The 25,208-nt window shown below is 45.0% G+C and overlaps 1 protein-coding gene across 4 annotated transcripts in view; it reads right to left on the reverse strand.

Moving 5' to 3' along the window:
* The window catches only part of PAK5 (p21 (RAC1) activated kinase 5), a 101,537-nt gene that overhangs the window by 73,021 nt on the left and 3,308 nt on the right, over positions 1-25,208 (reverse strand). For 2 of the 4 annotated variants that reach the window (XM_033142852.1, XM_033142848.1), the window contains exon 2: positions 4,667-4,752. The exons of the other annotated variants lie outside the window; for them this stretch is intronic. The gene's annotated coding sequence lies outside the window, so the exon portion shown is untranslated. The remainder of the gene's footprint in view (positions 1-4,666; positions 4,753-25,208) is intronic. 4 annotated transcript variants of the gene reach the window in all.

Here is a 25,208-nt window from a genome sequence, read left to right on the forward strand (position 1 = left end):
GTTGCTTCTGGCGCAATGGAACACTGACACCACAGCAGTGCATGGAAATGCTGTTTACCTTCCCGCCGGAGCGGTACCTATTAATCTACTTGCACTGGTGTGCTTTCCAACTGCTAGGTTGGCAGTAGCTGGGACAGAGCAACGGGAGCCCACCCCGTCACGTGGATTTGAACCGCCGACCTTCTGATTGCAAGCTCAAGAGGCTCTGTGGTCGAAACCACTGAGCCACCCATGTCACGAAGGTAAGCCTAGCTGGGGCTGTGAAATACTTGTGCCAGAACTAGGATTGCTGTTGAACTAGTTCTCATACGTTTCAAAAACTCCATCCCCTCTCCCAAAGACAAAGAAAGGCTGATTTACGCAGGTGATCAAATTTTAGATTTTAAGGGTTCAAATGCAGGTGGCAATTGTGTTTCTGAATGCTCCCTCATGTGACAAATCTAAGAACACAAGGAATGACTGTATATTGTGTCAGGCCATTGATCCATCTAACTGTCTCCTCTTCAGGTTTTCCACCAGGGGTTTCAGAAGTACTTGCAGATGCCAGAGATTCAACCCGGGACGTTCTCCAAAGCATAGTCTCTACCACTGACGAAAGAGATGTATTGTAATCTTCCCCATATGCAGTTTAGGTTTTTTTTTTTATGTGGGATGGGATTCAAGAAATATGGAGAGGGGGAGGGGGAGCAGCGTGTTGCCAAGTACTGCAACTTAATGTTTGACACCTGGGAGATACATTACGGTTTCCAAAGCAACGGTTGCCTTCAGTCACAGACTGGGTCAGTTTGCCCTGGGTTATTGTGCCGATGCCTGCATGCGCCTTAAAATGACGCAGGAGCCATCATTTAAACAGAGCTTTTCTCCTGGAACCAGTTATCTTGCTTCACTGCTTAAAAACATAAAAAAAACAACTAATGAAAGCTTCTGATGAACAGGATCAGAGCGGGCAAACCACCTCTGGTCCTCCAGGTGTCGATGGAACACCATTCCTGCCATCGCTGACTATCGCCCATGCTGGCAGGAGCTGATGCAGTTGGTGTCCAATAAAATACGAAGGGTCTCAGCTAAGCTACCCTGGACTGCGGCTTGAATGACACAGGCCTAACTATTCCAGTGAGGGAGCTAAGTCTGTTGCAGGGAACACAAAGCAGAGAGCTCTGGGGCAAAATGCATTTATACCGATATGTTTAGTTTAGCAAAACTGTTAATGGACCCAAGCCCACGTCTTTATCCAGGAGCGACTGGCGGGGCAAGAGGACGCAACAGTGCTGAACCCCCCCCCCCGACAGCAGTGTCCCTGCTGCTTACCAGGACAAGGGGGCATAAAGTTAAGAAGGCAAAGTAAATCCCTGTGTTTACATGGGGGGGGGGTCCATAGGGCAAGGGGGGTTCCTCATGGGGGGAGGGAAATGGGGCTGCAAAGGTTCTCAGCTCGTTTATTTCGGCTTTAAGCCCATAAGCATAACAACCAAAAACAGAGACAGAACATCACAGACTGGTTTACAATTACTAACAATAAAATAACTTTTAAAAAAATACTCAGCTGAGTAGAATATGATAAAAGTTAAATTAAAATTTCAAACTGTATATAGCAAACCATTGCGTTTCTTAAGTGTCAGGACTGAGGTCAGAAATTTTGCCATATGTAAAGTTACAATCGGGTCTGTGGGGCTGAAAAGGTTAGGGTGGGGTGAGGGGGAGAGAGAGGGGCTCCTCATGAGGGGAGGGAGGGGGCTGTGTGTTGGGGGAAAGGGGAGCTGGGGGGACTGGGGTATTTGCATGGGGGTCCATGGAATGAGGGGGGCTCCTCATGGAGGGAGGGAAATGCCCCCCCTGCCCTGCCCTTGTCCTGCCCCCTCCTCTATCCTAGCAAGCAGCAGCAGCAGCAGCACTGCTGCTCAGAGTCTGGCTACCTGCCACCGCACGTTGTCAATTTCTGTGCATATCTATGGTATCAGCAATAATAATAATAATAATAATAATAATAATAATAATAATAATAATTAGTACCACGCCCATCTGGCTGGGTTATCCCAGCCACTCTGGGCGGCTTCCAACAGAATATTAAAATGCAATACTCTATTAAACATTAAAAGCTTCCCTAAATAGGGCTGACTTCAGATGTCTTCTAAAAGTCTGGTAGTTGTTTTTCTCTTTGACATCTGGTGGGAGGGCATTCCACAGGGTGGGCGCCACTACCAAGAAGGCCCTCTGCCTGGTTCCCTGTAACTTGGCTTCTCACAACGAGGGAACAGCCAGAAGGCCCTCAGCACTGGACCTCAGTGTCCGGGCTGAACGATGGAGGTGGAGACACTCCTTCAGGTATACTGGACCAAGGCCATTTAGGGCTTTAAAGGTCAGCACCAACACTTTGAATTGTGCTCGGAAACGTACTGGGAGCCAATGTAGGTCTTTCACCACCGGTGTTATGTGGTCTCGGCGGCCGCTCCCAGTCACCAGTCTAGCTGACTGCTTGCCTGCTAAGCAACCGTCTCAAGGCTACATACGCTAAAGATAATGAAATACCAAACTCGTTTCAACAACAAAAGATTAAAATCAACAACAACAGCAAATTTATTTAAAACCAAACTAAAACCATACAAAGTTGCCACTTGTGGCAAATGCCCATTTATCCAGCCAGGAAAGCCGGCTATAGCAACGTCTTCAATGGTTTCCGGAAAGTGCCAATAGTGGGCAACTGTTGTTATATTGACATGAATGCTATTCCACAGGATAGGAGTAGCTACTTTAAAAGCCCTGCTCAAAGTTACTGTGGAGTGGGCCTCGGAGAGCTTTATAACTTGCAGGAAAAACTCTCCTGCAGACTGCAGCGATCTGCTGGGTGCATAAGATGATCTCTCAAATAAGTTTTAAAAAAGGTAAAGGACTCCTGGGCCGTTAAGTCCAGTCAAAGGCGACTATGGAGTTGCGGCGCTCATCTTGCTTTCAGGCTGAGAGAGCTGGTGTTTGTCCACAGACAGCTTTCCGGGTCATGTGGCCAGCATGACTAAACAGCTTCTGGTGCAACAGAACACCACTTCTGGCGCAACGTAAACCAGAGCGCACGGAAACACTGCTTACCTTCCCGCCACAGTGGTACCTATCTACTTGCACTGGCGTGCTTTCAAACTGCTAGGTTGGCAGGAGCTGGGACAGAGCAACGGGAGCTCACTCTGTTGTGGGGATTCAAACCGCTGACCTTCTGATCGGCCAGCCCTAGGCTCAGTGGTTTAACTCACAGTGCCACCTGCATCCCTAACTGAGAGGTTACCAGCACATGACCTTGTGCGGTCAAGCTAACCATGAATAGCTGTAGCTTTCCCCCCCTACCAATGGAAGTTGGTAAAAGGTACTCTAAAACATGTGGATGGCATGGTGAAAGCAGCTGTAAATGATTATTGTGATTCATGTGGCTGAGTCAGATTGAGGACAAAGACTGGCCTAAGATGAAAAACGGTGCTTCAATGATGTTCTTCAGATGTACTCTAGCCCTCCTTGAAATCCTGAATTGTCAGAGAGATACTGGCAGCAAATCGAACACTTGCTAAAGATCTCCAGTCACATTCTTCTCTGCTGGCTCCACTGTTCACAACAACTGCCACCTCATCCCCCTGTATTTTCCTTCTCCTGTGACTGGGGTAAGATGGGGACCCAATAGCAGGATACTCCATTAGCCTTCCCCTAGTGAGGATAGGATGCAACCATGGCGGGAAAGAGGAGACAGCAGCAGTAGCAAATCGGGCAATCCATGGGGAGGGACAAGACTGAAAAACTTCAACTAGGAACACAGGAAGTTGCCTTGTACTGATTGGTCCATCCAGGTCAGTATTGTCTATGGCCCTTCCCCAGTTTACATATCTGGAAACTTGTTGGCTCAGGTTTGGAGGCGGCCTCAGCGTGCAATGAAAAACAGAGGGGAATATTGACTTGGGAGGGCATTTCACCGTCTCCACGAGGCAAAGCTGTCACTGAAAAGACTGCTTACAAACTGCCGGGGAGATAGCAGCTGGGTGGAAGTAAATAAGAGCCCTGACACATGCAACAGTTATTCACTGTCAGCTCCCAAAACCATAAAAATAAAATAAAATACTCAACTCATAACCAAAGATTTGGAGCAGTAGAGGTCGTTACATTTTTTTAAATGGTCTTTTATTTTGACCTCATGCTGAAATAATAGTTTTTACAGTGCAATCATATAATTTTCCTGTCTTAAATTTGGTTCACCTCATTTCTGCCTATATTTGCATTTTTTTTTAATTTAAAAAGTCTGCATGAAAATTCACATGCATCCTCCTACTTATTTATCCTAATAAACACATTTTCTCTTGGAAATTTTCTTAAGTCTGTGCATTTCTGCTAACACTTTCCCATCAGTAAAGCTCATTTTTGTATTTTCACTAATATCGACATAGGTGTGGGCACTTTTCATTGCTCTACACAGTTCTGTATTGCAAAATTTGAACCAGTGCAGATTTCAAAGGAGAGCTGCCTTTCAGTACATGTGCTGGTCTAGAAATTGTGACTTTTGTAGAACAACATTAAAATGTGACCCAAATACTTGAGACCATGTCCCATTTTGTTTGACGGGGCTTAGTCCCAGGTAAGTGACTATGGGATTACAGCCTTAAAGTTTTTGTTGCGAAACTGAAAGGTAAAAGAAACTTACCTTGTAAACAAAAAAGTTAAGTATTTCAAGATTCCTGGTCCTTATCTCCTACATCCATGTGGAATCCCCTCTTACAGCTGTTGCATCTGAAAGGAGCATTGATGGGGAAGGAGAAACCACATGGTAAAATAATTAAGGAGGTACCAGAAAACCATCATCATAGTCCCTCAGCTCTGAACTTCAAGACATACTCCAAGGTAAAGGGACCCCTGACCATTAGGTCCAGTCATGTCTGACTCTGGGGTTGTGCCACTCATCTCACATTACTGGCCGAGGGAGCCGGCGTACAGCATGTGGCCAGCATGACTAAGCCACTTCTGGTGAACCAGAGCAGCGCACGGAAACACCGTTTACCTTCCCGCCAGAGCCGTACCTATTTATCTACTTGCACTTTGACATGCTTTCAAACTGCTAGGTGGGCAGGAGCTGGGACCAAGCAACGGGAGCTCACCCCATCGCGGGGATTCGAACCACCGACCTTTGGATCAGCAAGTCCTAGGCTCTGTGGTTTAACCCACAGTGCCACCCAGAAAACCACCATCATAGTCCCTCAGCTCTGGACTTCAAGACATACTCCAAGACATCTGTCAATCTCCTAACTCTACAAGGGTGAAACTGGGATAGTAAAAGTGGCCTATATGCAGCAGCATCAAGAAGAAAAACAGCCCAGGATATTTTTGTAGGATGGGTGACTTTAAATCTACCTCACAGGGAAGAGAACAATGTAGGCCACCTTGAATTCCTTGAAGAAAAGGTGAGGTGCACAGTATCTTTTGAAGAATGTAGTGGTTATCAGAAGTTGCGTGCAATGATATATATATTTTTTGTAGGTTAGGGCCAGAGGCACCAGCTTGCAAGAGTGATTGGGGGGGGGCATCATGTGTGTGACGTCACTACATCCTGATGTTTTTGGGTGTGAGCATTGTGTCTCCCTCTCTAAGCCAGGCAGAAGCTTCCCAGGCTTTGGGGAAAAGACTCCATGATCTAATACTTTAATACTCTGATTTACAAGGAACATTTAGGAGACTAGCCTAGTCCCCCTAGTACACTTCAGCATTCACAGAACTAAACAGGAAAACAAAACACCAGTAGCTGTCAATGGGAGATATGCTTAAGCCCTGCTTGCATGCTCTCCCAGAGAGCCAGTGTGGTGTAGTGGTTAAGAGCGGTAGACTCGTAATCTGGAGAACCGGGTTCGCATCCCCGCTCTTCCACATGCAGCTGCTGGGTGACCTTGGGCTAGTCATACTTCTTTGAAGTCTCTCAGCCCCACTCACCTCACAGAGTGTTTGTTGTGGGGGGAGGAAGGGAAAGGAGAATGTTAGTCGCTTTGAGACTCCTTCGGGTAGTGATAAAGCGGGATATCAAATCCAAACTCTTCTTCTTCTTCCCTCACCAAATGGCTGAAATGGTATCCCTAACTTTGCAACTTGTGAACTGGTTGATGAAGCTGGGAGAGTCAACCATAATAAAAAAAAAAAGTATGCGGAAAACGTACCAAATGGAGATGCCCCGTTGACATTCAAGTGGTGGCAAACCAGCTTGCCGTTATCGCTGTTACATTTGGCTTATCTCCTTGCTTATGTACACCCCATGCGCTTCCAAAGCTGGCTTTGGTTGGCAAAGGCCCCCATCCACCTCCCTCTCAGTGTACGCGCTGTGCTGTCAGCAACAACCATAACAACAACCAGGCACAAATCTGCTCAGTTGTCTGTTCATTCCCCTCAATTTTTATATGATTCCTGCATTTTAACTCTCAAACTTTCAGCAAGACTTGATTGAGCTAGAAATGAAGTACAGCCGTACATTGGTTCTTGAACTTAATCCATTCTGGGAGTCCATTCGACTCCCGAAACGGTTCAAAAACCAAGGCACAGCTTCCAATTGGCTGCAGGAGCTTCCTGCACTCAATCAGAAGCTGTGAAAGCCGTGTCAGTTTTTTGGCTTCCGAAAAACATTCGCAAACTTCTGGGTTTGCAGCGTTCAGGAGCCGATTTGTTCAGGAGCCAAGCTGTTCAACTACCAAGGTACCACTGTTCCTCTTTTCAGTGGTCTTCAGAGAACACCGTGTTAGATGAACGTTTCTGAAATACACCCCTGCCAGAGACTCTGGAGAGCAACTGCCTACTGATGTACAGAGAATACTGAGATGGACCAACGATCTGGATCTGAGCAGATTATGCTACCTAAAGTCTACTCTTTGAATTATTCATTCTGTACTTTTCAAAGGGATAAAACAAAAACTCCCAGAAAAGGGGTTTCCGAGCACATTTTCAAAGTGCAACACCTCGGGCAGAAGAGTCTGGCTCCCGTTAAAGAAAGAGGTGCATATGCTTAAACAGAATGTGAAGAGATATTATTTAAATAACCCTTCAAAGGAGGTGTTATCCTTCAAATGAACAACAACTTTCTCTCCTTGCAGAAGGCCTCTTTCCTTCACCAAGATTCAGAGACAGTTTCACACGTGAAGGCAAGAGTGTTGCTGTATATTGACTTCCTAGACCAGGGTCAAAGTGTCTGTGGTCCTGCAGGTGTTTCTGAACTCCAACTCCCATTGTGAACAATGGTTAATGGGAGTTGTAGTCCAGCCACATGTGGGTGGCAGTAGGCTCCCTATCCCCTTCCAGACAACAGCAAACACGAGCAAGTTGAAGAATGGCTTCTCTCCTCAAAGTTGTTATAAACTGGGTATAATTAGAATTTCTCTATTCGTAGGCTCAGTTGATTCAGGTTGAACAGTATTGTCTCAGTGGATAGCTTTCAACCTACTCCTGCTCTGGAGGGTAGGACACGAACCAATGGCTTCATGTTACAAGAAATGAGATTGCTCTACCCCAGGCATAGGTAAACTCGGCCCTCCAGATGTTTTGGGACTACAACTCCCATCATCCCTAGCTAACAGGACCAGTGGTCAGGGATGATGGGAATTGTAGTCTCAAAACATCTGGAGGACCGAGTTTGCCTATGCCTTGACTAGATCAACCTTGGGTCCCCTCCAGCTCTACAATTCTATGATTCTATGACTCTAGGAATGCGGGATGCGGGTGGTGCTGTGGGTTACACCACAGAGCCTAGGGTTTGCCGATCAGAAGGTCAGTGGTTCGAATCCCCATGACGGGGTGAGCTCCCATTGCTCAGTCCCTGCTCCTGCCAACCTAGCAGTTTGAAAGCACATCAAAGTGCAAGTAGATAAATAGGTACCACTTTGGCGGGAAGGTAAAAAAAACGGCATTTCCGTGCGCTACTCTGGTTCGCCAGAAGCAGCTTTGTCATGCTGGCCACATGACCCGGAAGCTGTACGCCGGCTCCCTCGGCCAGTAAAGCGAGATGAGCGCCGCAACCCCAGAGTCGGACACGACTGAACCTAATGGTCAGGGGTCCCTTTACCTTTACCTTTATGACTCTAGGAAAATTAATAACCCTTGTCTAGAAGTTGCTATTGGTGACCTAGGATGCAATTCAATAGCCACTTCGCCTGGGAGCAGTAAGCCTCACTGAAATCAGTGGAGCTTACTTTTATTTATTTTATTTATTAAATTTCTGGATGGTTCACAGATGCACAAAGTGCGTCGTCATCATCATAATAAAAACAATAAGCTACCCACATCCCACAAAACATGTACAAAGATATGTTTTGGTTTTTATTTATTAGATTTGTATACCGCCCTACGCCTGTACGGTAAATCTCAGGGCGGCTCAAAGCTGTTAATCAGCCCAAGGCCTGGTTGAAGAGGAATGCCCAAAGATGTACCGTATTGGCCCGAATATAAGCCACATCTGAATTTAAGGCGCACCTTTAAAATTCAGTGGGCAGGGATAGAATAAAAGACAATACCTGAATATAAGCCACTCCCTTAAAATTTGACAGGCACTCACACCCGTAAATGGCAAATGTAGAAGAAAATCCTATGGGTACTAGAGAGGACCCACAAGTGGGTTAAACACCTGTTCGTAGCACCATAAATGCAAATAAAAAAAATCAATACTGCACTGTAAAACACGGGGAAAGCGATGAATGACTTTAGAATTAATTGCACAACAGTCTCAAGCTCGCAAATCGGCAATAAAACGTTTTACCGTATGTCTGTTTCAGCAGCGATATTGTAAAAGCCAATTTTTGTAAGGTTGCAAATTTAAGCCGCACTTTAACTTTTCACGGTTGGAATTTGAAAGAAAAAAAAAGTGTGGCTTATATTCAGGCCAATACGGTATAGTGAAGGTGCCAGCCGAAACTCCCTGGGGAGAGCATTCCACAAACAGGGAGCCACTGCAGAAAAGGCCTGTTCTCATGTTGCTACCCTCTGGACCTTCTGAACATACATGCACAAGATTATGCTGTTAAAATTGTGACAGCTCAACTGAGTAGAACTAGCATTCTTTCTAGACCAGTGATTCCCAATTGGTCGTCTGTGGACCCCAGGGGGTCCATGTAACCCACCCAGGGGGTCTGTGGAACCATTCACAAAACTAAAACTACCATAGAGATTTCTTCTTCTTCTTTTTCAAAAGAGGGGGTCCATGTCTTGGCTTTGAAAAGCAGGGGGTCTACAGTACTTATCTAAACATTGGCTAATAATAGTAATAATAATACAGTAGTATCTCAGGTTAAGAACTTAATTCATTCTGGAGGTCCGTTCTTAACCTGAAACTGTTCTTAACCTGAAGCACCACTTTAGCTAATGGGGTCTCCCGCTGCCGCTGCGCCGCCAGAGCACAATTTCTGTTCTTATCCTGGAGCGTTATTTCTGGGTTAGCGGTGTCTGTAACCTGAAACGTCTGTAACCTGAAGCGTCTGCAACCTGAGGTACCACTGTAATAATAATTAATTTATATCCCACCCATCTGGCTGGGTTTCCCCAGCCACTCTTGGCGGCTCCCAAAAGAATTAAAAGCACAATAAAACATCAAACATTAAAAACTTCCCTAAACAGGGCTGCCTTCAGATGTCTTCTAAAAGTCAGATAGTTGTTTATTTCCCTGGCATCTGATGGGTGTTCCACAGGCAGGTGCCACTACTTATGCCTGGTTTTCTGTTACCTCAGTTCTCACAGGCAGGGTACCGCCAGAAGGCCCTTGGAGCTGGATCTCAGATACTTCCAGGAATTCCACTGGGTATGAGGGCAACACATCGCTTACATTGGGTATTCCTTGGAAACTGGTATTTGTTGTCCACTGATTGACTCTGTAATTGTTTTTCTAATCCTATTTCACAAGCCACCTAAGCCTGCAGCCATCATCACAGCAGAAGGAGGTAGCATTCATGCCCTGCTTATGGGCTTCTCAAGGACCATCTGGTTGGACGTTGCCTAAACAGAATGCTAGCCTAGATAGTTCTTTGGTCTGATCCACATGAATAGAAGAGCCACAGCTCCATGGCAGAACATCGCTTTGCATGTCCTGATTCAATCCTTGAGGTCTTCCAGAAGGGTGGGAAAGACTCCATCTCTGAAACCCCAGATAGTCGCAACCAGTCAGTGAAAACAATACTGAGCTAAAAAGACCAACTGTCTGACTCAATATAAGCTAGCTTCCTGTAATCCTACATGTTTTGGCAGTGAATTTCCTACATTAACTACGACCCTCTCTATCCGGCATGGTTACTCAGCGATATAATGCTAATTTATACATTTCATAAAGGAAAGGCAGGCACATTTTACACTTCCCAAATGCAAAATAATATTAATGATTTTAAAAATCCTTGAGGTATCCCAAGTCCAGGGCTAACCTCTTGACACTGATAATCACTTCTGGGCGGAATCCTAGCTGCAGTCATATAATGCTACTTTATTCCAGTTTTTAATTATGTGGATATATGAGAGGGATGTTGAAATTGAGTTGGAAATAAACTCACAAGTGGATCATCTTATGCAACGGGGGGGGGGGGGTGAAGGAGAGAACTGGTGACATTTGCCAGCTAAAGAACATTTAAGTTTGCTTAGCTGTCAAGCTATCACTCAGAACAAAAATAGACAGTGCGCTGTGTGCCAGAAACGGTTTAGTTATTCAAGGAGAAGTAGATTTATTCTGTAACATTGTTCTTCCACATCCACATTCCTCATCTGTGAGTCTTTTCGCAGCTCTGATTGCTACAGAATTATTTCTCATATATCATTATCATCATTATTATTGTAAAATGTATCAACTTCTTACTTTTAAGTATACCACCAGGAATCCATGTTTCAGATGAAGGCAAGATTTAGACCCCCCCCCTAAAAGTAATAGTCATAAAGAATGCTTGAATGAAAGTTGCAATCAATACTATGCATGTCTACGGCACTATTCTCACTAAGGTGGCCACTTTCAGTATGTGGTGAAAGCTCACGCAAGTTGATTTTTTAAAAGAATCCCTGTACCTAAAAATGCATATCTGGGAGGTGGGGGCCTATTTTTTTACCTTGAGGTGAGAGCCAGTGTGGTGTAGTGGTTAAGAGCGGTAGACTCGTAATCTGGGGAACCGGGTTCGTGTCTCCGCTCCTCCACATGCAGCTGCTGGGTGACCTTGGGCTAGTCACACCTCTTTGAAGTCTCTCAGCCCCACTCTCCCCACAGAGTGTTTGTTGTGGGGGAGGAAGGGAAAGGAGAATGTTAGCCGCTTTGAGACTCCTTTGGGTAGTGAAAAGCGGGATATCAAATCCAAACTCCTCCTCCTCCTCCTCCTCTTCTTCTTCTTCTTCTTCTTCTTCTTCTTCTTCTTCTTCTTCTTTTCTATGTGTGGGAAATTGTGTTTTCTATATAGAGGAGAGTTCCATCATATGAGCTCTCACCTGTAGGTTGTAAAGTCCAGGCAAGGATGAACACCTCGATGAGTTCTAGGCTAGAGAGCCACCATCTCAACTTGTGGTGCTATATATAAATAAAGGTAAAGGTACTCCTGACCATTAGGTCCAGTCATGGATGACTCTGGATTGCGGTGCTCATCTCACTCTATAGGCCAAGGGAGCCGGCATTTGTCCACAGACAGCTTCTGGGTCATGTGGCCAGCATGACAAAGCCACTTCTGGCGAAACCAGAGCAATGCACGGAAACGCCGCTTACCTTCCCGCCGGTCCCTTCATATATAAGTACCATAGCAAATATAAGAAGCTGACTGATTAAACCAGGAATGGGGAACCTGTGACCCTTAGCCTTACTTCACATGAGTGGAGGGAGCTGGCGGAGAGAAGCAGGCAGGAGAGAGGAACAGGAGGAACACTTAAATTTACAAAGTGATGAAAGGAGGAGGTGAGGAAAAAGCTCTGCGAGCAAGTCAGACTTTTTACAAGACAGATCTATCCCTCTCAAGCAGAATTTTTTTTTGGGGGGGGGGGAGGAAGAGAGAGAAGAGAGAGGTTGGCCATGCAGTCCACAATTCCTCCTAAGGGAATTCTGCCTTCACATGAAAAAAGGCTCACCATCTAAATGAAACAAGGCATCCCAGAATACACATATTCAGGGTTCAGGCATTCAAAGTCTGGGTACATAAGTCAAGGTATGCACGAACACTATGCAAACATGCACAACCTCTCCCTGGCAAATGAGCCAGGATATGAAATCACAGCTTGACGTTGGCTTATGAATTCCAGCTTATGAAACCCTCAGCCCACAAGCTACCACGGGGTCTTCTCTGAATAGTCTTCTCCTGTAACACCCCACCCCCGTGAGAACTGTCATTTTACGCAGATCTAGGGGTTGTTTCTCAATCTACAAATCGGCCTTAGGACCGTGAATTATGTATTCACATAACCAAAGGACATTTCACTGGGTGTATTTGGAGAACCTTCGCCCCCTCTCCAATGTGCAGTGACTTTTGCATTTGCTACAGTATAGGAATAAACTAATTAGGCTGAGGGCAATTATTCTAAAGTATGCGGCAAGCGGCTTGCCGGGGATACAATTATGCAGCACTGAGACACTAGATTTGAGGGAATAATGTTTGTGCATTAAAGATCAAACCACTGTGTCAAGACACTTGGTATGACTATCTTCACTGTTAGCCTATTTGAAGGAGTCCAGTTCATGGTAGATGGATCATCTCACTCTCTGGATCATCACCTTGTTATTCATCAACAGTGTCCCCGAAAATTGTTACCCATTGCTTGGGAAGACAGGCAAACTAATGCCTGTGTATTGGAACAAAGATCACCAGCGTCGAAGCAATGATTCTCCAACATCAATTTCGTTGGACTGGTCATATTGTGTGGATGCCTGATTATTGTCTTCCAAAGCGAGAACTCTATTTCAAATTTAAAAATGGAAAGTGTAATGCTGGTGGTCAACAGAAGAGGTTCATTGGCAAATCTTTAAAAATGTAGTATAAACACTGACACCTGGGAAACACTGGACTGCGAGCACTCCAACTGGAGAACAGCCTTGACCAAAGGTGTCCTGGGCTTTGAAGACACTCAAACTCAGGACGAAAGGGAGAAACGTGCTAAGAGGAAGACATGCTTGGCAAACCCTCACCGTGATCAACTCCCACCCAGAAACCTATGTCCTCACTGTGGAATGATGTGTGGATCTAGAATTGTCCTCCACAGTCATTTATGGACTCACTGTTAAAACCGTGTTTATGGAAGACAATCTTACTCGGCTATGAGGGATCGAAGAAGAAGAAGAAGAAGAAGAAGAAGAAGAAGAAGAAGAGATGGATCATCACTTTCAGTACCTGTTGGGATCTACTTCAGGGATGGGGAACCTGAGGACCTTCAGATGTTGTTGGACATCAATTGCCATCAGCCACAACCAGATGTTGAGGCACAATGGGAGTTGAAGTCCAACTATATCTGAAGGGGAAGAGATTCCCTGTCCATGAGCTACATGGAAACTCATGGGTGGATAATGGCACTCCAGGAAGGGAGAGAGAGGAGTTAAATTGGCAAGGAGCCCAGAATAGGCAATCACATGAGAAATGCATTGTCTATTCCCAGTTTGATCCTTGCTGGTTTACTGGCTATCACCTGACTCATCCTGGACTGAGGGTGAGTCACTGCCAAGTTATGCCACAATCAGACTTATGCATTTTTACTTGGCTTTTGAAAACTGGAGATGCTAAAATCCTTTTATCTTTTTGATCTAGGGAGGCTCATCTCATGAATATAGAGTTCCGAAACAATATTTTCCATTTACTAATCACCAGCAGTTAGGTGCCAAGGCAGCCCCTGTTTTCAGTTTGCTACAATAATCCAGCCATCATTTAGCATAACAATCAAGCCAACTATGAAAAGAGACGGCCACTTCCCCCACATGTTTAATTATACATCTAAAATGTAGCATGTGAATGCTTGCAAACATGTGTCACAGAAGCACATTCTACAGAGATAGTGGAACATATGATAGAGATAGTGGGACATTGGGACATAGGAACATACCAGGAGATCGCTCCATTTGGCCAGTGCTGTCTACACCAGGAATGGGGAGTCCGTGATGCTGTTGGACACCAACTCCCATCAGCCACAGCCAGCATAGTCAAAGGTCAGTGATTATGGGAGTTGAAGTCTAAGTAAAAAAAGGGTAAAGGGCCCCTGGACGGTTCAGTCAAGTCAAGGCAACTATGTCGCTCAACTCACTTCCAGGCTGGCATTTGTGCACAGACATCTTTCCGGGTCATGTGGCCAGCATGACTAAACCACTTCTGGCACAATGGGACACCATGACGTAAACCAGAGTGCATGGAAATGCCATTTACCTTCCCACTACAGCGGTACCTATTTATCTACTTGCACTGGTGTGCTTTTGAACTGCTAGGTTGGCAGAAGCTGGGACAGAGCAACAAGAATTCACTCCATCACGGGGATTTGAACCGCTGACCTTACGATCAGCAAGCCCAAGAGGCTCAGTGGTTTAGACCACAGTGTCCCCTGCGTCCCCTAGTTGTAATCTGACATCATCTGATGAGCCACAGGTTCTTCACCCTGGTCTACTCTTGATTAGCCCTGGTTCTCCCTGGTCTCAGATAGAGGATCTTCCCATCGCATGTGACCCTATTAACAGAAGATGCCAGAGATTGCAGCTTAAGAAGTTAGGGTTGAAAAGCTTGTGCTCTACCAGTGAGCTACAGTTCTTCTCCTAGCATAGACTCCACAGGAAGCTGCATCTTAATTGGAAAATCCAAGTACGTACCCTGAGTTACCTAGGATTTGAACTACCATGGCAGGTCATCTTATTTGTGAATGAAACCACTGGCTGAGGTATTAGAATTATTTGTGTAGAATGGAGAGATCACTTGATAAGTTCTAATATTATGGGTCCCATTTTGGGCATTCTTCCTCCCATGGCATGCTGAGGAGTAAACCTCCATGCTGCAGCCTTCACACAAAAGACACAATGGCCTTTGGCTGAGCCCTTGTCTATGCATCTGTAGGCATGAAGTCTTCCCTGTTACACAGAATCCTGATTAAATTGGGTTTTGGGTCACAAAGAAGACTTCACACATGCAGGCATATATGTGGAGGCTCTGACACAGTGACGTTCATGCGAGGGATAGGGGGCAGGTCTGCTTGACATCACAGCTGTCCATGGAGGCGCAGGTCAGTTCTGTGTCCAGGGCAGATGTCTACCAGCTCCATCTGGTACCACAGCTGTCAACTTCTCCCATTTTTTAAGGGAAATTCCCTTATTCTAAATAGGATTCCTCGCAAGAAAAGAAAAAAGTTGACAGCTATGTCTGGTACGCAGGCTGAGACCCTCCCTGTCCGCAGACTGTCTCGCCAGAGTGATGCATGCTCTGGTTATCTCCCGCTTGGACTACTGCAACGCGCTCTATGTGGGGCTACCTTTGAAGGTGACCCGGAAACTACAGCTAATTCAGAATGCCGCGGCCTTGTTTAGGGAAGCTTTTCATGTTTGATGTTTTATCGTGTTTTTAATATCCTGTTGGGAGCCGCCCAGAGTGGCCGAGGAAACCCAGCCAGATGGGTGGGAAATAAATAAATAAATAAATAAATAATCCACCCCCCTCCTGTGACACCTCCCCACTTCTTCTGTGATGACCAACTTGGCAGCAAGGATGCCTGAATTACGGATACAGACAGGGTGGAAGTCAGCATGCGAGGAGATAAATCGAATGCCTTCAAACCCATAATCTTCAAATACCTTTCACTAGAGCAAACCCAACCCCTTGCAATGAGCTGGAAGCCCCAGGAGAGCTTTGAAAGTTTGCAGTAGAGGACGTGTGCTCCTCTGTAAAGGATGGGGAGACTTTAGGATGAATAATATGTGCTTGTGTGCTCTGGGCAAGTATTCCATTGCTCACCCCCTTTCACCTCCCTGTGCTACCAGGGCCCTGAGCACAATGCATGTTTTTGTCTTTCCGCCACGAGATGAGCTAATAAGAGTTGGTACTTTAGCTTCTGGGGGAAAAGGCCTGTTTCAAACTTGCCCTTGTTGAACTGGGACATAGGAAATTCACCAGCGTGGAAAATGCTGTGCACTCTGACTTAGAGCTGTCACACAGATTGGGAGGTGGAGGTGAAGCATTTTGTTTTGGAAACTCAGTTTTGCACTGGGTAGGGCTCGCTCCATTGGGGGGGGGCATCTCTTCCAGTAAACTGTTTAGTTTGGGTCTTGTGAAAACAATGAACTAGAAGCACAGTGCATGAATCTTACCATGTATCTTTGTTCTGACAGTAGCCTGAAACTGTAAGAGTGACCACATAAGCCCCAGCCTTGCAAATACCGGTAATTGTGTTTTCTCATATAATCCTGCCTGAAATGAAAGCTTTTTGTCTTCTTTGATGCTGTGTCTGCAAAAAGCTGTTGGAACAAGGATTTTACACAGATCCTCTGGGAAAGTAGAGTGTGTTTCTGTATCTGTGGACAGAGGGGTGGAGGCATTCTGAGCCAGGGGAGGGGAAGAGAAGTGACAAGAGGGGTATTACCAGTGCTTTTTTTCTGGAGGTATGCAGGGGTATACATACCCCTATACATTTTGTGAATCTTTATACTTTTGTCCATTTACTGTATTTACTGTATTCCCAATTTGAACTATAAAATGGTCATTTTCTTGAGTTAAAATGAGAGTACCCCTAAACATTTTTAGGGAAAAAAGCACTGGGTATTGTTGTTGTTGTTTAGTTGTTTAGTCGTGTCTGACTCTTCATGACCCCATGGACCAGAGCACGCCAGGCACTCCTGTCTTCCACTGCCTCCCACAGTTTGGTCAGACTCATGTTGGTAGCTTTGAGAACACTGTCCAACCATCTCGTCCTCTGTCATCCCGTTCTCCTTGTGCCCTCAATCTTTCCCAACATCAGGGTCTTTCCCAGGGAGTCTTCTCTTCTCATGAGGTGGCCAAAGTATTGGAGCCTCAGCTTCAGGATCTGCCTTTCCAGTGAGCACTCAGGGCTGATTTCCTTCAGAATGGATAGGTTTGATCTCCTTGCAGTCCATGGGACTCTCAAGAGTCTCCTCCAGCACCATAACTCAAAAGCATCAATTCTTTGGCGATCAGGCTTCTTTATGGTCCAGCTCTCACTTCCATACATCAATACTGGGAAAACCATAACTTTAACTATATGGACCTTTGTTGGCAAGGTGATGTCTCTGCTTTTTAAGATGCTGTCTAGGTTTGTCATTGCTTTTCTCCCAAGAAGCAGGTGTCTTTTAATTTCATGACTGCTGTCACCAGCTGCAGTGATCATGGAACCAATGGATCATGGAACTGGGTATTACTATTAATTACTGAATTTGTTAGTCACTTTATCTCTTCTCTAGGGCAACTCAAAGTGAATTACAACCAAACAAGCAGACAACAAACCCCAAATAGCTGCATTAAAACCTGGGTGAAGAACCTCTACTCTTCCAGCTGTTGTTGGACTCGCAACTCCTATCAACCCCAGCCAGGATAGCCAATGGTCCAAAACATCTCCATACGCATCTGGAGAACCACAGAATCTCCATCTCTGCTTTAAGAAACCAGCGATACTAGTTCACGCTCTGCCTGCTAGTTCAAATCATATTTCCCCTGCCCTTGCCTCATGGGCAAAATAGGAATAATGTTACAGGCATGTTAAGGATTGCTCCAATTAATGTCTAACTATAATATAATGCAACCCCTCGAAAGATTCCATCAATGGTATCTCCAGAAAATTTTACACATCACTTGAGAAGACAGGCGAACTAATGCCAGTGTACTGGAAGAAGCAAAGATCACCAGTGTCGAAGCAATGATTCTTCGACATCAACATCGTTGGACTGGTCATGTTGTGCGGATGCCTGATTATCGTATTCCAAAACAACTACTCAATTCCAAACTTAAAGATGGAAAGCGTAATGCTGCTGGTCAACAAAAGAGGTTTAAAGACTCTCTCAAGGCAAATGTTAAAAAATGTAATATAAACATCAACAACTGGAAAACACTGGCCTGCGAGCGCTCCAATTGGAGAACGGCCTTTACCAAAGGTGTACTGGGCTTTGAAGACACTCAAACTCAGGACAAAATTGAGAAATGTGCTAAGAGGAAGGCACGCTTGGCAAACCCTCACCGTGATCAACTCCCACCTAGAAACCTATGTCCCCACTGTGGAAGGATGTGTGGATCTAGAAATGGGCTCCACAGTCACTTACGGACTCACTGTTAAAATCATGTTTACGGAAGACAATCTTACTCGGCTATGAGTGATCGCTAAAGAAGAAGAATATAATGCAATGTATATGAAATTGCTTTGAGTTTAAGTCATCAAAAAGAACTTAATATGTAAAGTAGCTGTTAATAAAAGATATTGGGGATGAAGGTGGCTTTAGTTTGTAAGAAAATTGTTTTGTATACATAGCTTGTATGGATTGCACCATACCTTGTATACATAGCTTGTATGGATTGCACCATACCTTGTATACATAGCTTGTATGGATTGCACCATACCAAGGTGAACACAACCCATAGCCAAGTATGGTGTCTGCCAGGTGCTCGGTAGCCTTCTCATTTTTTTAAGTCCCAGTTCCACAGTAATAACATAAGAAGTGCCTGCTCGGTCAGGATAATGGCCCATCTAGTTCAGGGTATGGAGGGTATGATATTATCTGACCCCCAAGCCATCAGAAGGGAGCCCTGTGCAGGGAAGTTTTTACAAAAAAATGTTTAATGCTTTATTGTGTTTTTATAGATGTTGGAAACCGTACAGAGTGGCTGAAGCAACCCAGTCAGATGAGTGGGGTACCAACAAGAACAACAATTGAATAGGACATCCCTATTTTCATCGGAGAACTGTTGGAGGGTATAAGTTTCATTGGATGTCCACAATGTTTTGAAGAGTAGGTGCCAAAATACCAAGGGAGCAGAAAAGACTATTTATGTATGCGACCACGGTTGCACGGATGTTATGGGCCCAGAGATGGAAAGAAGATAAAGTCCCAACCAGAGAAGAAGAAGAAGAAGAGTTTGGATTTGATATCCCACTTTATCACTACCCTGAGGAGTCTCAAAGTGACTCAAAATCTCCTTTCCCTTCCTCCCCCACAACAAACACTCTGTGAGGTGAGTGGGGCTGAGAGACTTCAAAGAAGTGTGACTAGCCCAAGGTCACCCAGCAGCTGCATGTGGAGGAGCGGAGACGTGAACCCGGTTCCCCAGATTACAAGTCTACCACTCTTAACCACTACACCACAGCAGATCAAGTTGATGGATTATGCCAAAAGAGCTAAAATGACTGGAAGAATTGGAAATCAGGAAGACCAAACTTTTAATAAGGAATGAGGAAAATTTATAACTTATCTTAAAGACCATTGTAAAGAGTTAAAATCATTAGTAGGATTGGAATGTCACTTGTACCTTAATGGTGAATTTTGGATAGGATGGAGAGATAAAAGATTTGGATTATCATAAAAGATGCTGGAGGAAATGATTAACAATAGGAGCGGGGGAGGGAAGTCCAAGAGATTCCTTGGACTCTTGTTTTTATGTTGTATGTTGGACACGTGACTGTAAAATTTTAATCTGAAAAACCAAATAAATAAATTTAATTTTTTTAAAATGTTGTGAAGAGAGAAAAGCTATTCTTTCCCCACTTTCTCCATGCTACGCATAATTTTATAAACTTCTGTCATGACATGTCACCTTTCAGTTGTCCTTTTCTCAGTTTTTCCCAACACAATATTATTTTAGTGAGACCCTACTGAGCCACCAGGCACATCTGGGAAGCTGCGTTCCATGTAGTCACAAGTTATGCAGGCCTGATAACAGTATTGTGCTGATTTCCATTAGTCCCAGCCATTGGCATCCTGCTATTTCAGCCTAGCTTCCATCCAGTAACGCTCTTCCTAGAGAAGTGCTGCTGCAGATAAGAGCAGTAACTTGCAAGCACATTGTGGGAGAGAGAAAGGAGAAGTCAGAAGGGAAAGGACAATTGAAGAGCAAGAAGTTAACTTGACTGTGAGCCACTGCGTATGGAAGCCAGCCAACTCAAAGGCAGAGAGATAAGAGGAATGAATGGCTACAGGAGACACAGAACAGACCCCTTAAAAACATGGCAAACCTTTCAACACTTAACAGTAAAAGATAGGTGAGCTTGCTTTGCTTTAGAGGTCCCAAGCTTGTCATGAGCTAGACAAACCATCTAAATACCTCTTCTCCAGTTACTCATGTCTCCAGAGTCAACATTTGTTCATCATCACAATTATCACAGGACTCAGGATAATTTATAATTATAATTATAATTTATTCATACCCCGCCCATCTGGCTGGGTTTCCCCAGCCACTCTGGCCAGCTCCCAACAAAATGGATAGTGCTGCTTTCTCTAGACAAGAATTTACACTCTGGAAACAAGTTCACCATTATCCTATATTGGACAGATGCTGTTGAATCAATAAAGTGTATGTACAACTGACCATAGGATTGTAATTATAATTCATGAGAGCTCACTGCAGTTCTAAATACACAACATACAGGACACAGCCGATGGCGGAGACAAAGAGAGGTATCGCCTTGCTGTGTTACATGTGTGGGTGAGACTTTAACTTACTGATCAGAGCTGCACAGACTTGGTGCAGAGCTTAAATGAAATCGTGCAAACCACGGGATCGGCTACGTGTTGAAGGCAGAAGGCAAAACGTTACCTTCCTGAGAACTAATCATTGCCAGTTCATGGAAATAGCCACATGTGAATCCCAAGTACGCCCAGCTGAAGCGAACTTGCAGAATCCCAATGTGAAGGAAGGACACCGCATGCTGACAAGGAAGGTATTAACTGGCTTCCAGCCCAAAGCCAAAGGCAAGCAATGCCTAATAAAGGGCTCTGAAAGGGGGAGGAAGAAACCCCAAGGAAAGGGTAGGGGATTTTTTTCCTCTCATGTTGATGTCAAACAGCAAAGCCCATCATCCCTGACCATGGGCTGAGCTGGCTGGGGTTGAGCCCAATGGCATCTGAAGGGGAGCAAGCGCCTCATTGCTGCCCTAAGCAGAGGTTTAATGGGAAAGATGCTAGTTAAAAAAAAAAAAAAGGTGAAGGACCCCAGGACAGTTAAGTCCAGTCAAAGGTGATTATGGGGTGGCAGCGCTCATATCGCTGTCAGGCCGAGGAAGTCGGTGTTTGTCCACAGACAGATTTCTGGGTCATGTGCCTAGCAAGACTAAACTGCTTTTGGCACAACGGGACACCATGATGGAAACCAGAGTGCATGGAAACACAAATGCACTCTGCACATGGTCGAGCAGATCCCACCCGATTAACATTGGAGCTGGGATTTCTGGTGAAACTGCTACCTGCCATTCTCCAGACCATTGTTTATATGTCAGATTAACTCGTGCTAATGGCAAGGTTTCAGGCTGCTTGGGTATTCCTTTTAAATTGACAGTTTTTCCTTTAATAAAATCTTCTGCTTTTAATAAATCAGGATGTATAATACTAATCTGTGACCCCGTGTCTTTCAAACCTTTATATTGTTTCCCATTCACCCAGACTTCTTCTCCTGTTTTTTGTAATAGCATCTCATCTTGTTGAATTATATAGCACCTCACAACTTGGGCCTTCCTGCCACAGCAGTACCTATTTATCTATTTGCATTGGCATGCTTTTGAACTGCTAGGTTGGCAGGAGCTGGGACAGAGCACCAGGAGCTCACCCCGTTGCGGGGATTCGAACTGCCGACCTTCTGATCGGCAAGCCCAAGAGGGTCAGTGGTTTAGACCACAGCGCCACCTGCATCCCGGAAAGCATGCTGTACAGTTCATCACCACCAGGTGCTAGACAGAGCACCAAGTATAAGAGGTCCTAGATCACAACTTTAAAAAGGAGGGATACTTTCCCCCAAAAGCCTATCAGCGTCTCTAAGACACCCAAAGCCCAATCACAGACCCTCCAAGTGTCCCTGTTTTCCAGGAACAGTCCCAGATTTACAGAAGCCATCGCAGTTTCCGATTTGGTCCTGGAGTGTCCTGCTTTCTCATAGGACGTCCTTATTTCCATCAGATGAATGTTGGAGGGTATGCAGTTATGTGACACACACACACACACCCGAGCCAAGGAGATGAGTAACCATACAACCTTTAGAAGACATCTGAAGGCAGGCAGCCCTGAATAGGGAAGTTTTTCAATATTTCATGTTTTATTGTGTTTTTATATATGTTATAAGCTGCCCAGAGTGGTTGGGGCAACCCAGATAGATGGGAGGAGTATAAATAATAAAATTATTATTATTATTATTATTATTATTATTATTATTATTATTATTATGGAACAGTGCTAGAAAATGAGATATGAATAAATGGCACCTTAAACCTAGGTTATGGGTGCAACAACGGAACGTCTAGGCACATTTTTTTATAACAAAAATACAAAGCTGAAAACGAATGAACTGCAGCTAAAATAATATGTTCATTTTTCACATGGTCTAGTCCTTCCCCTACCCACCCTCCTAATATTCTTAAGAAGGTCTCTTCTCCAGTCTTCAGCAAATAGCTGGAAGTGGGGAGGCAGAAAAAGGTCTTCCTTTCCTTCCAATCTCCACTTTTAATCTGAAATCTTAGGCACCCAGAGCTCAGAAACTGCTCGTGCTAATGAAATTCCCTGTCGCAAAATGCGCCTAGAACAATGGGAGTTTCAAACACTGTTAAGGAATAGGGTGTCCCTGTTTTCATTGGAGAAATGTTTGGGGGTATGTGATCACTCAGGGACACGGGTGGTGCTGTGTTCTAAACCACAGAGCCTAGGGATTGCCGATCAGAAGGTTGGCGGTTCGAATCCCCACGATGGGGTGAGCTCCCGTTGCTCAGTCCCAGCTCCTGCCCACCTAGCAGTTCGAAAGCATGTCAAAGTGCAAGTAGATAAATAGGTACCGCTCCGGCAGGAAGGTAAACGGCGTTTCCGTGTGCTGCTCTGGTTTGCCAGAAGCGGCTTAGTCATGCTGGCCACATGACCCGGAAGCTGTACGCCAGCTGCCTCGGCCAGTAAAGCGAGATGAGCGCCGCAACCCCAGAGTCGTCCACGACTGGATCTAATGGTCAGAGGTCCCTTTACCTTTACCGATGTGATCACCCAAGCCTCTTGCAGACCTTAGAACTCCTGTGAAGCTTCGAAAGCTTTTGTCGCCTGTTGAAAAGAGGCAATGAAAGTTCCCCAGCCACCAGTGATTGGCGATACTTCTTCCCTTTGCCCCTTTAAAGAGAGGGGGAAACATAGGCCTCTGTGAACACCAGCTTGTATAGCAATGATATCAGCTTTCATGTTTCCAAAGGGCTGAGCTTTTCCTGGTCTCAATGTAAGCATAGAGAAGACTTTGACAGCATCATGACAGAAAGTCTCCTGAATGCAAAAGAGAAATAAGGAAATCCCTGCATTAATATTCTTGAGCCCATAAGATCCTAAATCATCGCATTTTTAACATACGACACGGAAATCTACACTGCGGTGGGCAATGATGACCTAATTCTCAGTGAGGTTGCAAAGTTGTGACTTGACTGTAGCACTTGACTGAAAACGGGGGTTCTTGTGATTTGAATACTCACACATTGGATTTATTATTTATACCCCGCCCATCTGGCTGCCCCCCCCCCCAGCCACTCTGGGCGGCTTCCAACAGAATGCTAAAATACAATAATCTATTAAACATTAAAAGCTTCCCTAAACAGGGATGCTTTCAGATGTCTCCTAAAAGTCTGGTAGCTGGTTTCCTCTTTGACATCTGGTGGTGTAGGGTGCTCCACAGGGCGGGTGCCACTACCGAGAAGGCCCTCTGCCTGGTTCCCTGTAACATGGCTTCTCGTAGCAGGAACCGCCAGAAGGCCCTCAGCACTGGACCTCAGTGTCCGGGCAGAACGATGGGGGTGGAGACGCTCCTTCAGGTATAGAAAACTAAAATCTCAGCCCTGTGCTATATTATTATTATTATTATTATTATTATTATTATTATTATTATTATTATACATTTCACTAATTTTACAATCATTTTGGCATTTCAAAACTTGACTTCCTTCCCCCTCTTTCTGGGGTTGCTTACATATATTTTTAATATCTTCTGCATATCCAAATTAACTTAATTTACTCATTTATTCATCTTCTTTAAGTATATACTCTTATAAAACTGCCAATGTTTTTATCTGTTTATAATTTATCTGTAAATATTCAATAAACCATTTTCATTCTTTTGTAAAAATAATAATAATAATATTGTTATCTCGATTTCTCATTCTTCCAGTAAGCTTCACCATTTCTGAATATTCCATAAGTTTTTGTATCCATTCTTCCTTTGCTGGGACTTCTGCTTCTTTCCATTTTGAGGCAAGTAACATTCTTGCTGCTTTAGTGGCATACATGAATTAGTTTCTATAAATTTTAGGTAGTTCTGTCCCTATAATTCCCCAAAGAAACATCCTTTTCATTTCATTATATATCATTTCCCAGTAAGCTTTAACCTTACTACAAGACCACCACATATGATAAGAAAACTAAAATTTCAGGAAGAGGTCTAGGCTAAAACCCTGTTTCCTGCTGTCAAACACTCTATATTACTAGAACTACTGGACTCTATGTCCTAGAAAACAAGGAACTGGCCATTGTCTCTTTATCCAAACAAACCAGCAGTGGCATAGCAAGCCTCCACGCCACCCGGGGCGGCGGCATGGAGGCACCCCCTGGGGGTGGGGCACCATGGCACGTGCGCCGTGACACCACAACACATTGGATACACTGCGCATGCCTGGAATTCCGGGCATGCGCAGTGGATCCGAGCCAGCAAGCGAGCGGCGGGCTGGGCAGCCCCACAACCCGCCGCTCGCTCGCCGGCTCCCCACGGGAGCAGCAGCGCCAGCCAGATGCATCCGGCCAGCACTGCTGCGAGGTGGCGAGTGAGCGGCGGGTCGGGCAGCCCCAAGACCCGCTGCTCGCTTGCCGGCTCCCCACGGGAGCAATGGACGGGGTGCTGGGGAGTGTCACCCCCCTCCCCTGGAACCTGGGGTGGAATGCCACCTACGCCCCGCCCTTCCTATGCCACTGCAAACCAGAGTATAACCTTAAACCTGTATACCAGCAAAGATAAATTAATCTGCACTCCGTTTTAAGACTGAGACTAATGCTTGTCCACAGCTCTGATAGGTTTTACGCTTGTCTCAGGCTGCTTTCTAGGCATGGAGTTTTC

The sequence above is a fragment of the Lacerta agilis genome, chromosome 3 (assembly GCF_009819535.1).
Source record: "Lacerta agilis isolate rLacAgi1 chromosome 3, rLacAgi1.pri, whole genome shotgun sequence".
In the NCBI taxonomy this organism is placed as follows: domain Eukaryota; kingdom Metazoa; phylum Chordata; class Lepidosauria; order Squamata; family Lacertidae; genus Lacerta; species Lacerta agilis.